Source organism: Hemitrygon akajei, chromosome 4 (genome assembly GCF_048418815.1).
Source record: "Hemitrygon akajei chromosome 4, sHemAka1.3, whole genome shotgun sequence".
Taxonomy (NCBI): Eukaryota; Metazoa; Chordata; class Chondrichthyes; order Myliobatiformes; family Dasyatidae; genus Hemitrygon; species Hemitrygon akajei.
This window is the reverse complement of record NC_133127.1, coordinates 138,416,026-138,430,183: the sequence shown is the minus strand read 5'-3', so window position 1 is coordinate 138,430,183 and position 14,158 is coordinate 138,416,026. Positions and strand designations below refer to the sequence as shown.

The window sequence follows — 14,158 nt, the reverse complement described above, 5'->3', positions numbered from 1 at the left end:
TATAAATACAAAACATAAAAATGTTAAAACTAAAGAATTTAGTTTTAAATTCTCTTAATTTAAGATGCCGGCTGCATCAGAACAGCTGGCTTTCTTCTGTTCTTATTTATGTTTCAAATGTGTTACATGTAGAACTACCAAAACAAAAACTACAGCTTCGTATGCAACTATTAGAATACCACACAGCGCACAATTCAACATTCATGTGACTTAAAAAAAATCTTATCCCAAATTTAACTTTGACATTTCAAATTTAAGGCAAAATATGCCCTTATTTCTGAACCAGAATGAGCAGTCAAAATTAGAAATAATAGTGTTAATGTGAATTGTGACTTAACAATTAATCTTGAATATTAGACTTCAGTTTCCAACATGAAGCCTTGAAATGTAATTATAGATTTAAAACATTATAAAATTATAAACAAGTTATCATATTAGAAATTCAGATTCTGGCAAATAAAAACCCTGAAGAACAGTCAGTGGCTTCAGTTAGTGCTGTGAAATCACTTGGAATTATTAACCCAGCAGCAAAAGCTTCAAGCTACTAAGGAGTAGAATGCAATTAATAAATCAAGAGGTTTGGTTTTCTTCAATTTGATAGATTCACTGGAAAAAATAGGTATATAGAGTCAGTATAAAGAAGAGTTCACAAACTTACATAGAGATATAAGATTTAATTTTCAACCCATTTGTTACAGTCAGGTGTATACCTATTTCTACTAAAAATAAGTCAATTAAAATTATAACATCAACCAGTTCTCTTTTCTGTTGAATAATAAAGGTTAAATCACTTATCTGGATTGTGTCTAAATTGCTTGAAGAAATTAATTAAATCATATTTTAAAACTTTCATTTCTGTATCACCTTAGGACTTTGAAAAGCACTGCTCTGTTAACCTAGCAAATGCAGCAAATAATTTGCACATCTTCAGCATTGATAAAATAATTGCATAACATTTAAATAATAAAAGCTTTAAAATCATAAATATAAAAGCATACATATAAAAATTAAAAATAAATAATTCACTGTAACATTTATTTTAAGGCAATTAATTTTAAAGCATAAATGTGCTGATTAAAAGGATTAAAAAAATAAAAATAAATTTTAGAGATGTTAGTAGCCCCATTTCAATGACAGGAGCACCTTCAATAGATGGTATAAAACTGATAAGCTTGGTATACAAGTTAGTGGCTCCTTGGCAGAGATTTCATGAAATGTTCCTAGAACCAAATGTGAGATCATGAACATAGACAAGGGTTAAAGCCACCTCTGTCATCCAGCAACTTCTGTACCTCTGCACTTTTCTACATCCAGCAACCAGCACTATCAGCACTGGCCTGCTGCGTTCCACCAGCATTTTGTGTGTGTTGCTTGAATTTCCAGCATCTGCAGATTTCCTTGCATCAGCACTATCCAACTTATTTATCTCATCCTCATAAATTCACAAAGCAACAAGTCAAGCTTGGGCAAAAAGATGTCCATCTGATTATATTCAACGGTTCATTGAATCAGTATTCCGCCATGTTGACTACTACTTTGAAAAAACATTGTGGGTTTGTTTCTCTACTTTGAGGGCTGCATGTATGACAATCAAGTCTAGTATTAATTGCCAGTGAATGAACATTTAAAAAAATGCACTAACTCTGAAATTGACTGCATTCTATTCTCCCTCTCCACATGCCTCCATTCTATCTGCACTGATGATGGGTCTCTCCACACAGGTGCCTCTGAGATATTTCCTTTCAATCTTGCTTTCTTCTTGTTTCCCTTCGACCATATTTGATATAGCCCTGGATGGCATTTCATTCATTTATTGCAACTCTGATCTCATAATTTCCTCCCAGATCTGGTTATATTTCCCATCCCATCAGTCTCAGCATTCAATGGATTATCCTTCAATGAAATTCTATCTCTGGACAGATTTTCCATCTTTCCTTCCACTCTCTTTCAGCATTCCAAAGAGATCCTTCCTTTCATGACTACTTGGCACACTCTTCCATTTCCACCAGTCATTCCCTTTCTCACCACACTTTACAATCCAACAACAGCAGATACAACATCCATCTTATTCCCTCTAATTTTTGCACCATTCATCAACAAATAATCCTTCTGTGTAAAGCTACAATGTACCTGCACTTCTTCCAATCCAGTGCTGTGTATTTGGTGTTCACAACATGATCACTTCTACATTAGAGACACCAAATACATAACAATAACTTTTCAGGGTTTTCAGAGGTGACCCTGAGCTTCTTATTCCTAACCATCTTAATTCTCCATCTTACTCCCACTCTAACTTACTGATCTGTAGCTTTGTGCACTGTTATAACAAAGCCCAATGTAAGATCGGGGCATAGCCCCAACTGGTCATTTTGCAGATTTCCAGATTTAATACCAACTTTGACGATTTCAGGAAGCTTGTTTGCTCCGTTGTCATCATATCTGGTTGCAGTTATTCACCTGCAATATTGGCCCCATTCTCTCTCCACCAGCATTCACAGTTTTACCATTCTTCATTTTTGTTCTCTAACTGCCATCATTTCACATTCTGAAATCTTCCTTTGCTCACGTTCTTTCTCTAACTTCCCTCATTAACCCATCAACTAGATAACTTTAGCTTATCCCCATAGTAACACTGGCCTCACCTTACAGAGATACTTCTTACATTTTATCCCTCCCTCTCATCTTTTCTGCAACTTAAAACTAACTTATATTTTCCACTTTCCCAATTCCAAACTAAAATTGTATCATTTTTCTTTCCATAGAGGCTAATTGACTTGCTGAGTGTTTCCAGCATTTTATCTTTTCCTTTCATTATTTATTGTCCATTTCAAAGTGCCCTTGTGAAGGTAAATAGTGGTGTTTTGAAAAAATCATGTATTGAAAATGCTGGCATGGTTTTATTTTGTAGAATGTTCCAATCTTTGTCTAAGCAACAAATTAAGACCAGTGATATATTTTCAAAACAGAAAAATGCCTTATTTGGGGCAGAATATGATGATATGCCATGTGTCTTTTGCACTTATTTTTTCAGGTGGTGCAGCAGAAGATTGGCAGGATGCTGTCCATGAAGCCTTGGCAGGTTTCTTTAAAACATGTTGTATATGGTGTAATTATCTCCATCAATGGTGGAGTGTGGGAATGTTTAAGTTGCTGAATGGGTTACCAGTCAAACAGGCTGTTTTTATCGTGGATTGTGGTGGACTTCTTCAGTGTGATTAGAGGCTCACCATACAGGGAAGTGAAAGATCTTCCATTACACTGCTGCCTCAACATGCAGCTGATGTGGAGTCCAGAGGTGGTCACTTGCCACAGAATACTAACCTCTAAATCTTGAAGTCATAGTATGTAGGTGGCTAATGCAGTGATATTTTAGAACAAATGTTATCTTCAGAAACACACACAGAATGCCGGAGGAACTCAGCAGGTCAAACAGCACCTGTGGAGGGAAATAAACAGTTGACATTTTTGGCTGAGACCCTTCATCAGGATTCAGTTGACTGCTTATTTCACTCCATAGATACTGCCTGACCTGCAGAGTTCCTCCAGCATTTCATTCATATTGCTCAAGATTTTCAGCATCTGCAGTCCCTCTTGTGTCTATGATTAACTGGTAACCTCAGGATGTGGTGGGGGAAGCATTGATAATGTACTAAATATTAAAAGGAACTTGCCAGGCTCATTCATGTTCAAAAATGGTGAATAGCAAAATTTTGCAGCACAATTGTTATTTGTTAATTAGCAGCTTAAGACTGGAGAATCTTACAGTTTCATCATAATTTTAATGGAACTGTTAGCATTACGTCTTCCAACATTATCATCCAATGAATAGCAAGAGACTCTAAAACGCAACTGCATCAACAGCACAAAGGTAGTAAAGTTACTTAAATAGCAGCCAGAGTTTAGGATCCAGAACTGGCTTGCTGCAGAAGGCAAAGAGTGATTGTAGACGGATCATATTCTGCATGGAGGTCAGTAACCAGTGCTTTGCCTCAGGGATCTGTTCTGGGACCTTCACTCATTGTGTTTTTTATAAATGACCTGGAAAAGGAAATGGAGGGATGGGTTAGTAAGTTTGCTGATGACACAAAGGTTGGAGGTGTTGTGGATATTGTGGAGGGCTGTCAGAGGTTACAGCAGGTCATTGATAGCTTGCAAAACTGGGCTGAGAAGTGGCAGATGGAGTTCAACCCAGATAAGTGTGAAGTGGTTCATTTTGGTAGGTCAAATATGATGGCAGAATATAGTATTAATGGTAGACTCTTGGTAGTGTGGAGGATCAGCGGGATCTTAGGGTCTAAGTCCATAGGACGCTCAAAGGAGCCGCGCAGGTTAACTCTGTGGTTAAGAAGGCGTACGGTGTATTGACCTTCATCAATTGTAGAATTGAATTTAGGAGCCAAGAGGTAATGTTGCAGCTGTATAAGACCCTGGTCAGACCCCACTTGAAGTACTGTGCTCAATTCTGGTTGCCTCCCTACAGGAAGGATGTGGAAGCCATAGAAAGAGTGCAGAGGAGATTTACAAGGATGTTGTCTGGATTGGGAAGCATGCCTTATGAGAATAGGTTGAATGAACTCAGCCTTTTCTCCTTGGAGCGACAGAGGCTGAGAGGTGACCTGATACAGGTGTAAAAATGATGAAGGGCATTGATCATGTGGATAGTCAGAGGCTTTTTTCCAGGGCTGAAATGGTTGCCACAAGAGGACACAGATTTAAGGTACCAGGGAGTAGGTACAGAGGAGATGTCAGGGATAAGTTTTTCACTCAGAGAGTGGTAAGTGCATGGAATGGGCTGCTGGCAACAGTGGTGGAGGCGGATACGATAGGGTCTTTTAAGAGTCTTTTGGGTAGGTACATGGAGCTCAGAAAAATAGAGGGCAATGGGTAAGCCTAGTAATTTCTAAGGTAAAGACATGTTTGGCACAATTTTGTGGGCCGAAGGGCCTGCATTGTGCTGTAGGTTTTCTATGTTTCTCTATTTCTAAATCCAGAAGCATGGGTTCAATTGCGCTGAGGCAAATAATGAAATTTATCTGGTAGTTAAAGTTAAACTATTCTGGAGAACCATGGAACTTCTTTCTGGATTGACATCAAAACCCTCTGGTTCACAAATGTCTTTCAAATATGAAAATCTGTCATTCCTACCCAGTTTAGCCTCCAGAACCATCAATACACTTTTCACAACAAAGCTCTCTTATTTTGGAGCAATTAGGAATACGCAAAATGTTCCTAATGTTTTGAAAGAGTACATAGTATCCTGAGAGTCACTCATTTCATGCGCCCCAAAGCCTATCATCTGGAAGATGTTACAAGCCAGAAGAATGATGAAATAATATATACTGCTTTGAGTAACACTAAAGAGGACAATATGCTGTAGAAAAAAACAATCCCTTTCTCTTACACACTATCCCCAGCCTGAAGCATTTACACTCTCCATCACAGGCAAGGCATATTTTGATAACATTTAAAAGATGCACTGTGAAAACTTACATGGGTTTCTATGACAGCACATTTTATTTGGCAAAATTTGGGCAGAAGTACATGTAAACGCAGAACTGAAAATTCCCTATTAGACTGACTTGGAATCATGTTGTACTTCAATCATTACTGAGTTAAACATTTGGAGTGCCCTACAAAACAGAACTGTGCGAGGAAATTAACCAAAGAAGCTACTGATGCTCAAATCTAGAAAAAAATAATAAAATGCTGGAAGAACTAGGCAGGTCAAGCAGCATTTGTGAAGGCAAAAGTTTTGTGGGCCTAAGCTGGTAAGGGATAGGTGGAATCAGATGGGGAGGAGATAATGGACAGATGGAATCAGGTTCCATGTGATTCCACCCATCACACACCACAACCCATTACCCAACCCTCAACACCGCCTAGTTATTTCTTCTTCCACCTCAGTCCTGATTCAGGATCTCAAATCAAGATGTTGACTTACACCATTTGCTTCCACAGATGCTGCTTCACCCATTGAGCCACTGAGTTTTTCCAGCATTCTACTCCTTTTAATAGGAGTATGTTCTCCAAATGTGCTGTGGAAATCCAGTAAGATGGATGATTTCATTTTAAAAAATCCAGAATTAACATTTTAACAAATGAATTTGTGTTTGAGAAGGTGATACCCCATCCCTTCAGCACAATTTATTTATAAAATATTCCTTTGATGTTGAGGAGAAATGTTCACTCTAATTAGTCTTCTGATGCTGGCATCTGATAAATGTGTTATAATTTTAGCTTTCTGGGTACATGCTAATCTTACACCCTTTGAATGGTATGTTGCTGATAAATGTATTAAAGTTGACTGCAATTGAAAGATTCAATATATGAGTCTACGTGTAAAGAGATCAGATAGTTGAAGATATCAATACTAATATCAAATTTCATTAGTAAGTGAATTGCATTTACGTTTTTAATGTTCAGAAAGCAAATGAATCTATAAGGTTTCATAAAGATGCTAAGGGAAATCTTACATCCAGATCCTTATACTTCTGTTGGAGGATATGCTCATAACTGAAGCAGTTCATGAGCAAAGGCAGCAGCACAACCCTCTGCTTAGTACAGCAGCAGTTAGAGAACATGTCTTAAATGCACAGCAAATAGCTACTGATTTGCCAGCTCTGAAGTTATTGACCACCATGGCAAGAGTATTTTAACACATGTTCAGCAGGTCCATTGAATTAGAAGAGCACAACACAATACAGGCCCTTCAGCCGTCATTGCTGTGCTGACCTTTTAATCTATTCCACTGTCAATCTAACCCTACTCTCCTACAAAGCATATAGCCTTCAATCTGTCTTCCATCTATGTCCCTAATATATCAGCCTCTACTGCCAACCCCAGCACTGCATTTCAGGCACTTACCACAATCTGTGTGAAAAAAACTATCTCTGGCATCTCCCCTACACTTTCTTCCAGTCACCTTAAAGAGGTGTCCTCTGGTATTAAACAGTTCTGCCCTGGGAAAAAGCAAAGCACGGGTGAACCACAAGGCCATGTGCTTAGCCTCTTGCTCTACTCACTTAATACTTACGACTGTGAAGCTACAATACCATATTTAAGTTTGCAAACTACACCGCTGTTGTTGACCAAATCAAAGATGTTGATGAATTGGCCTATAGTAGGAAGATTGAAAATCTGGCTGAATGGTGCCACGACAACCCCTCACTCAATGTTAGCAAAACAAAAGTGTTGTGCATTTGATATTTCAATAATATTTCAACTATCTTGTGTGTTTATATATATATATATAGTTTGATTATTCTTATTTGTTTAAATAATTAATCAGAGGTTATATTTTAAAATACGTTAATTACATAGGTCATCACGCTACCACGATACGTGAGCACCTCACTTAAAGACGAAGCCAGACACGCATTTCCAGACTCCCGTGTATTTCTTTGAATTAATTTAATGTTTTGAAGGTACAAAACATAACAAAAAGAGCTGATTATTGACTACAAGAAGAAGAAACTGGGTGTCCATGAGCCAGTCCTCATCAAGGGATCAGAAGTGCAAAGGGTCAGGAAGTTTAAATTCCTTAGTGTTTTCAGTTCAGAGGACCTGTCCTGGGAACAATACTCATCTGGTTGCATCATGGACTGATATGGAAACACCAATGCCTTCAAAAAGTATTGGATACAGTTCAGTCCATCACAGGAAAAACATATCCTATTATTGAGCACATCTACAATGAGAAGATGTCAGAAGAAAACAGGATCAATCATCAAGAACACCTACCATCCAAACTATCCTGTCTATCCATGGCCTCCTCTACTGTCAAGATGAAGCCACACTCAGGTTGCAGGAACAACACCTTATATAGAATACGTACACGATGCTGGAGAAAATCAGCAGGTCAGGCAGCATCCGTGAGAAAAGAGTAACGGCCCGAAACGTTGGCTACTCTTTTCTCACGGATGCTGCCTGACCTTCTGAGTTCTTCCAGCGTCGTGTACCTATTCTTTGATCCACAGCATCTGCAGTTGTATTTTTGTTTTTTACAACACCTTATATACCAGTTGGGTAGCCTCCAACCTGATGGCATGAACATTGACTTCTCTAACTTCTGTTAATGCCCCTCCTCTCCTTCTTACCCCATCCCTGACATATTTAGTTGTTCGTTTTTTCTCTCTCTCTCTGCCTGTTCTCCATCTCTCTCTGGTGCTCTCCCCCTCCCCCTTTCTTTCTCCCGAGGCTTCCCATCCCATGATCCTTTCCCTTCTCCAGCTCTGTATCACTTGCGCCAATCACCTTTCCAGCTCTTAGCTTCATCCCACCCCCTCCGGTCTTCTCCTATCATTTTGCATTTCCCCCTCCCCCCAGTACTTTCAAATCTCTTAGTATCTATCCTTTCATGTTAGTCCTGACGAAGGGTCTCAGCCCAAAATGTCGACAGTGCATCTCCTTATAGATGCTGCCTGGCCTGCTGTGTTCCACCAGCATTTTGTGTGTGTTGTTTGAATTTCCAGCATCTGCAGATTTCCTCGTGTTTGCTGTATTCTCATTGATACCACTGGAAAGGAGATACAGTAGCCTTAGGTCCCACACCACCAGGTTCAGAAACAGTTATTATCCTTCAACCATCAGGCTCCTGAACCAGCATGGATAACTTCATTCACCTCAACACCAAAATGATTTGACAATCCATGGACTCATTTTCAAGGACTCTACAGCTCATGTCCTCAATTTATTAGTAAAACACACAAAATGCTGTTGGAACTTAGCAGTTCAGGCAGCATCTATGACAATGAATAAACATTTTCAGCAGAGATCCTTCATCAGGACTGTAAAGGAAGGGGGAAGAAGCCAGAATAAGGTGGAGGGAGAGGAATGAGTACAAGCTAGGTGATAGGTGAAGCCAGCTGGGTGGGGGAAGGAGATGAAGTTAGAAGCTAGGATGTAATTGGTAAAAAAAAAGCTAAAGGCTGTAGAAGAGGGAATCTGATATGAGAGGAGAGTAGACCATAGAAGAAAGTGAAGGAGGAGGGTCACCAGAGCAAAGTGATAGGCAGGTGAGGAGAAGAAAAGAGGTAAGGGGGAGGCAGAGTGAGAGATAGAATTTAAGAAATGGAAAGGAGGAGGGAGAAAAATTAACAGAAGTTAAGAGATATTGATGTTAATACCATCAGGTTGGAGGTTACCCAGACAGAATATGAGATGTTGCTTCTCCAACCTGGAGTGGCCTCATTGAGGCAGTAGAGGAGGCTATGGACTGACATGTCAGAATGGGAATTCAAATTGAAATTGTTGGCCACTGGAAGTCCTATTTTTTGTAGAAGAAGCAAAGCTGCTCAACAAACCGGTCCACTAATCTACGTTGGGTCTCATCAATATTGAGGAGATGCATCGAGAGCAGTGGATACAGTAGACAATCCCAAAGATTTGCAGGTGTTGCCTCACTTAGAAGGGGTGCTTTGAGCTCTGAATGGAGGTGAGGAAAGAGGTGAATGAGCAGGTGTAGCAATTCTTCTGCTTGCAGGGTTAAGTGCCTAGTGGGGAGGGAGAAATGGACAAAGGAATCATGGAGGGAGCAATCCTAGCAGAAAGCAAAGAGTGGAAGGGCGGAGGTAAAGATGGTTATGTTGGTAGGATCCTGTTGAAGATGGTAGAAGTTGAGGACAATGATGTACTGGATACAGAAGCTCAAGGGATGGTATATGAGGACAAGAGGAAATCTATACCTGTTGTGGAAGTGGGAAGATGGAGCAAGGATGGATTTCAGGGAAATGGAAGATGTAGGTGAGAGCAGCATCAATGGCAGAGGAAGGGAAAACCTGTTCTTTGAAGTAGGAGGACATCTCTGATGTTCTGGAAAGGAAAGCTCATCCTGAGAACAGATGTGGCAGAGACAAAGGAAGTGAGAAAAGGGGATGGCATTTTTAGAGCAAACTGGGTGGGAAGAGGTATAGTCAAGATAGCTGTGGGAGTCATTATGTTTAAAAAAGATATCAGTTGACAGTGTATACAGAGATGGAGACAGATATCAAGAAGTGGCTTCTAACCTAATCTCACCTATAATCTGCCATCTTGTCCTCCTTCCTCTGCCCCCAGCTTCTTATTCTGACTTCTTCCCTTTGCTTTCCAGTCCTGATGAAGCCCAGAAAATCATATGTTTAGGCATTTCCATAGATCTGCTGAGTTTCTCCAGCATCTTGTGTGTGTTGCTCTGGTTTCCAGCATCTGTATATCTTGATCAAGTTGCCTCTCTTCACCCTGCACTCCAAGAACAAAATCCCTAGCTTTCCCAACCTCTTCTCAAAGACCTGTTCTCTAATTCCTGCTAAATCCCCTCTGCACCTTCTCTAAAGCTCCCACATCCTTCCTATAATGAGGAAACCTGACCTATAGGAAACCACACTTAGTATATTTCGGTGAAATGACATTCTCAATTTCTTGTTTGATTCAAATAAATCAGTTTAAATGTTTTCAATATCTTCTAAGTGTATTATTCACAAATATTCAATTTAAAGACTATGCTTGACAGTTGGTGGGAGTATCAATTGAACAGTACCCACTATTAAAGTTGTTTTGTGCACACAGCCAGTCATTTGCACTAAAAGAGATCACACACTGCCTGGGACCTCACCAATAAGCTGATAGCTTATAAGGATAGATTCCTATTGAGGACTAAACGAGAGATCTTTTGGGAAGCAACAACTTATTTCCAAACTCAGACACGTGGCATTCTCAGGACAGAGAAAGATCTGCCTCATACTATTTCAAAAGTTTGCCAGAATGAGATAAAGAATCGAATATTTCTCTCAATCATCATCCTGGCTATATAGATATGATAAATTATTCCTTGTACACTATAATATTTTGAAAGGAATTAGATCACAGGCCTAGCATTTGATATTACTATCCAAGGCAATAGGAGAATTAAATGCATCACTAAGAATTCCAGAAATAATGTATAACATACATCAATGTTAAGTTATCCACTTTGATAGAAAAATACAGAGGTCAAATATCATTTAAACAGTGACAGATTTGGACATGCTGAAGTACAAACAGATCTGGGTGTTCTTGTGAAATAGCCACTGAAAGCAGCAAGTAGTTCAAAATGCAAATGGTATGTCAAAGTTCAAAGTAAATATATTATCAAAGTATATTCATGTTACCAGATACAACTCTGAGATTTTTTGTTTGCGGTCATACACAGTAAATCCAATAAACGCCATAGAATCAATGAAAGACCACACCTAACATGACGGACAAACAACTAACATGGAAAAGACACCCAATACAAAAGAGAATAAAAATTAACAAATAAGCAATAAATATCAAGAACATGAGATAAAGAGTCCTTGAAAGTGAGTCTATGGGTTGTGAAGTTGTAACTTCTTCCCAATGGCATCAGCAAGTAAGCACGGCCTGGGTGGTAAAGGCCCTTGATGATGGATGCTGCTTTTCTGCAACAGTGTAGAAATGCTCAGTGTCAGGCAGGGCTTTACCCCTGATGATTGGGCCATATTCACTATTTTTCACAGGATTATCCACTTAAGGGTATTAGTGTTTCCATACCAGGCTGTGATGCAACCAGTCAATATACTCTCCACCATGCATCTATAGAAGCTTGTCAAAGTTTTAGATGTCATGCCAAATCTTCACAAACTTCTAAGGAAGGAGAGGGCACTGATGTGCTTTCTTCAGAATTGCACTTACATACTGGGCCCTCTGAAATTATAACACCATGGAATTTAAATTTGCTGACACTCTCCACCTCTGATTCCCTGATGGGATCCTCCTATGTTGGCCTTCTTTGCAAGATGTCTTGAGTACAGGCTACAATTATACTTGGTCTTGATGAGACCGCACTTGGAATATTGCATGCAGTTTTGGTCCTCTAAACTGAGAGGAATTCAGTGAAGGTTTACTACTGATTTCTGAGTCATATGAGGGAAGACTGGGTCAAATGGATTCACATTCATTCAGAACTTAGAAGAATGAGACATTTCATTGAAACATTTAAGCTTCTGAGAAGACTAGAGAAGCTTATTGTCTACTTAAGACATAGAAAGTGGACTTTTAGCCCATGTGACCCCTTCTGGCTCCCAAGAGAAAAGTTCCATAATCCAATTTTTCTTCTCATTATTCCCCTGTATCCCGCTAACTAACTCTCTCCCACACATGTCAATGAACTTCCCAGTGATTTGTTTTGCCTCCAATTTATAGTAAGTGGTAAATTATAGGAACCAATAAAACCGCCAGGATTTTTGGGACATGGGAGGAAACCAAAGCACAGAGAGAAACAAGCAGTTGATGTTTCAGGCTGAGACCTTTCAAGAGGACACTATATTGCAGATTGGATGTTGGAAGATTTTCCCCTGCTTTTTGGATCTACAGTTTCTGGATATTGGCAGCTAATTTAGCATGGGATGAGGAGTCTTCACTAACTTGGTGTTGAACTAGTTGAATCATCTAGTATAGAAGGTGTGGTGGCCATGTCGCTGAATATATTGGAGCAGATAGATTTTGAGACATCAACACATATAGGGCAAAAGCAGGAATTTGATAATGAGATGAAGGATCTCAGCCATAAAGATTGAGGGGGAGAGGGGGAGGGGGGGGAGAGAGGGAGAGAGAGAGATGGAGGGGAGGAAGAGAGGGGAGGGAGAGAGATGGAGAGCTATATAGATGGAGCTAGGGCTCATTATTGTATATTGGTTAAAATAGGAAGGTGATTGGAAACAAAAATAAAAGTACTTAGCTTTGTATAGCTCAGTCGTATTAGGTTATATTTGGTAACAGAAAAGACATAATAAACTGTACTGTGCAAACGTCTTAGGCACCCTAATTATATATAGTTGCGCAGTACTGTATGAATTGTAAAAAGAAAAAGGCCAGGTTACACCTAAACTCAGGGGTTACCTATATCCATGCAGCCAGATTTGCTAGAGCTGTTCGAGTGGGTTTAAACTAATTTGGCAGGGGGATGGGAATTGGAGTAATAAGACTGAGGATGGGGTATTTGGTATTCAACTAGATGTGGCGTACAGTAAGATTGTGATGAAGGACAGGCAGAGGATAGGACAAAATTGAAGTCAGTGGAATGAGTTGTATCATGGGAGAAAAAGTGAAAAGGATGATGAAAATAGTGCTAACAGTGTTATATTTGAATGCACACTATGTACAGGTAGATGATATTATAGTGCAGTTGGAGATGGGCAGGTATGATGTTATGAGCATCACTGAGTCGTAGTTGAAAGATCATAGTCAGTTGTTTACCATCCAAGGATACACATTGTATTAATAGGACAAACAGGCAGGCACAAGGGGTGGGTGGCTCTGTTGGTAAAAAACTGAAATCAAATTTTTAGAAAGAGCTGACATGATTAGAAGACGTATAATCCTTGTGGGTAGAGTTAAGAAACCATAAGGGTAAACAGACCCTGATGGAGGTTATATACAGGCTTCTGATTAGCAGTGCCACGCCCCCACCGCTTTTGCCTCCCTCCCTGTCCTTTCTAAAACATCTACAGATGGCACTCGAAGTAACCATTCCTGAACCTGAGCCATCCAAGCCTCTGTAATGGCCACATCATAGCTCCAAGTACTGATCCGCGCTCTAAGCTCATCCACTTTGTTCATAATACCCCTTGCATTAAAATAGACACATCTCAAACCATCAGTCTGAATGCTTCCCTTCTCTCTCACCAGAAATGAGTATAGGAATGGAGTGAGATGGAGGATAAATGCGAGGCTGAGGAATTGGAGCAGGGGGCAGAGATTCAGATTTCTGGATCATTGGGTCCTCTTTTGGGGCAGGAGTGACCTGTACAAAAAGGGCAGGTTGCACTTGAATCCTAGGGGAACACTATCCTGGCAGGGAGGTTTGCTAAGGCTATTGGAGACAGTTTAAACTAGGATTGCTGGAGGGTGGGAACCAAACTGACAAGATGGAGGAACAGACTGTTGGCTCACAAATAAAGAAAGCTTGGAGACAGTGCAAGAGGGAGGATATGCTGGTGATAGAGAAGGAATGTGCTCAGACCTAGTGCCAGGCTTTAGTTGTTTTAGAAAGTAAAGGGAGAGAGGCAAAAGAGGTGGGGTCATGGCGCTGTTGATCAGAGATAATGTCACAGCTGCAGAAATGGAGAAAGACATGGAGGGATTGTCTACGGAGTCTCAGTGGGTGGAAGTTATGAACAAGAAG

General features: G+C 39.9%; 1 protein-coding gene across 7 annotated transcripts in view; it reads right to left on the bottom strand.

The window, feature by feature from the left end:
- The window catches only part of LOC140726699 (disks large homolog 2-like), a 797,667-nt gene that overhangs the window by 412,239 nt on the left and 371,270 nt on the right, over positions 1-14,158 (bottom strand). The gene's annotated exons all lie outside the window — the stretch shown is intronic.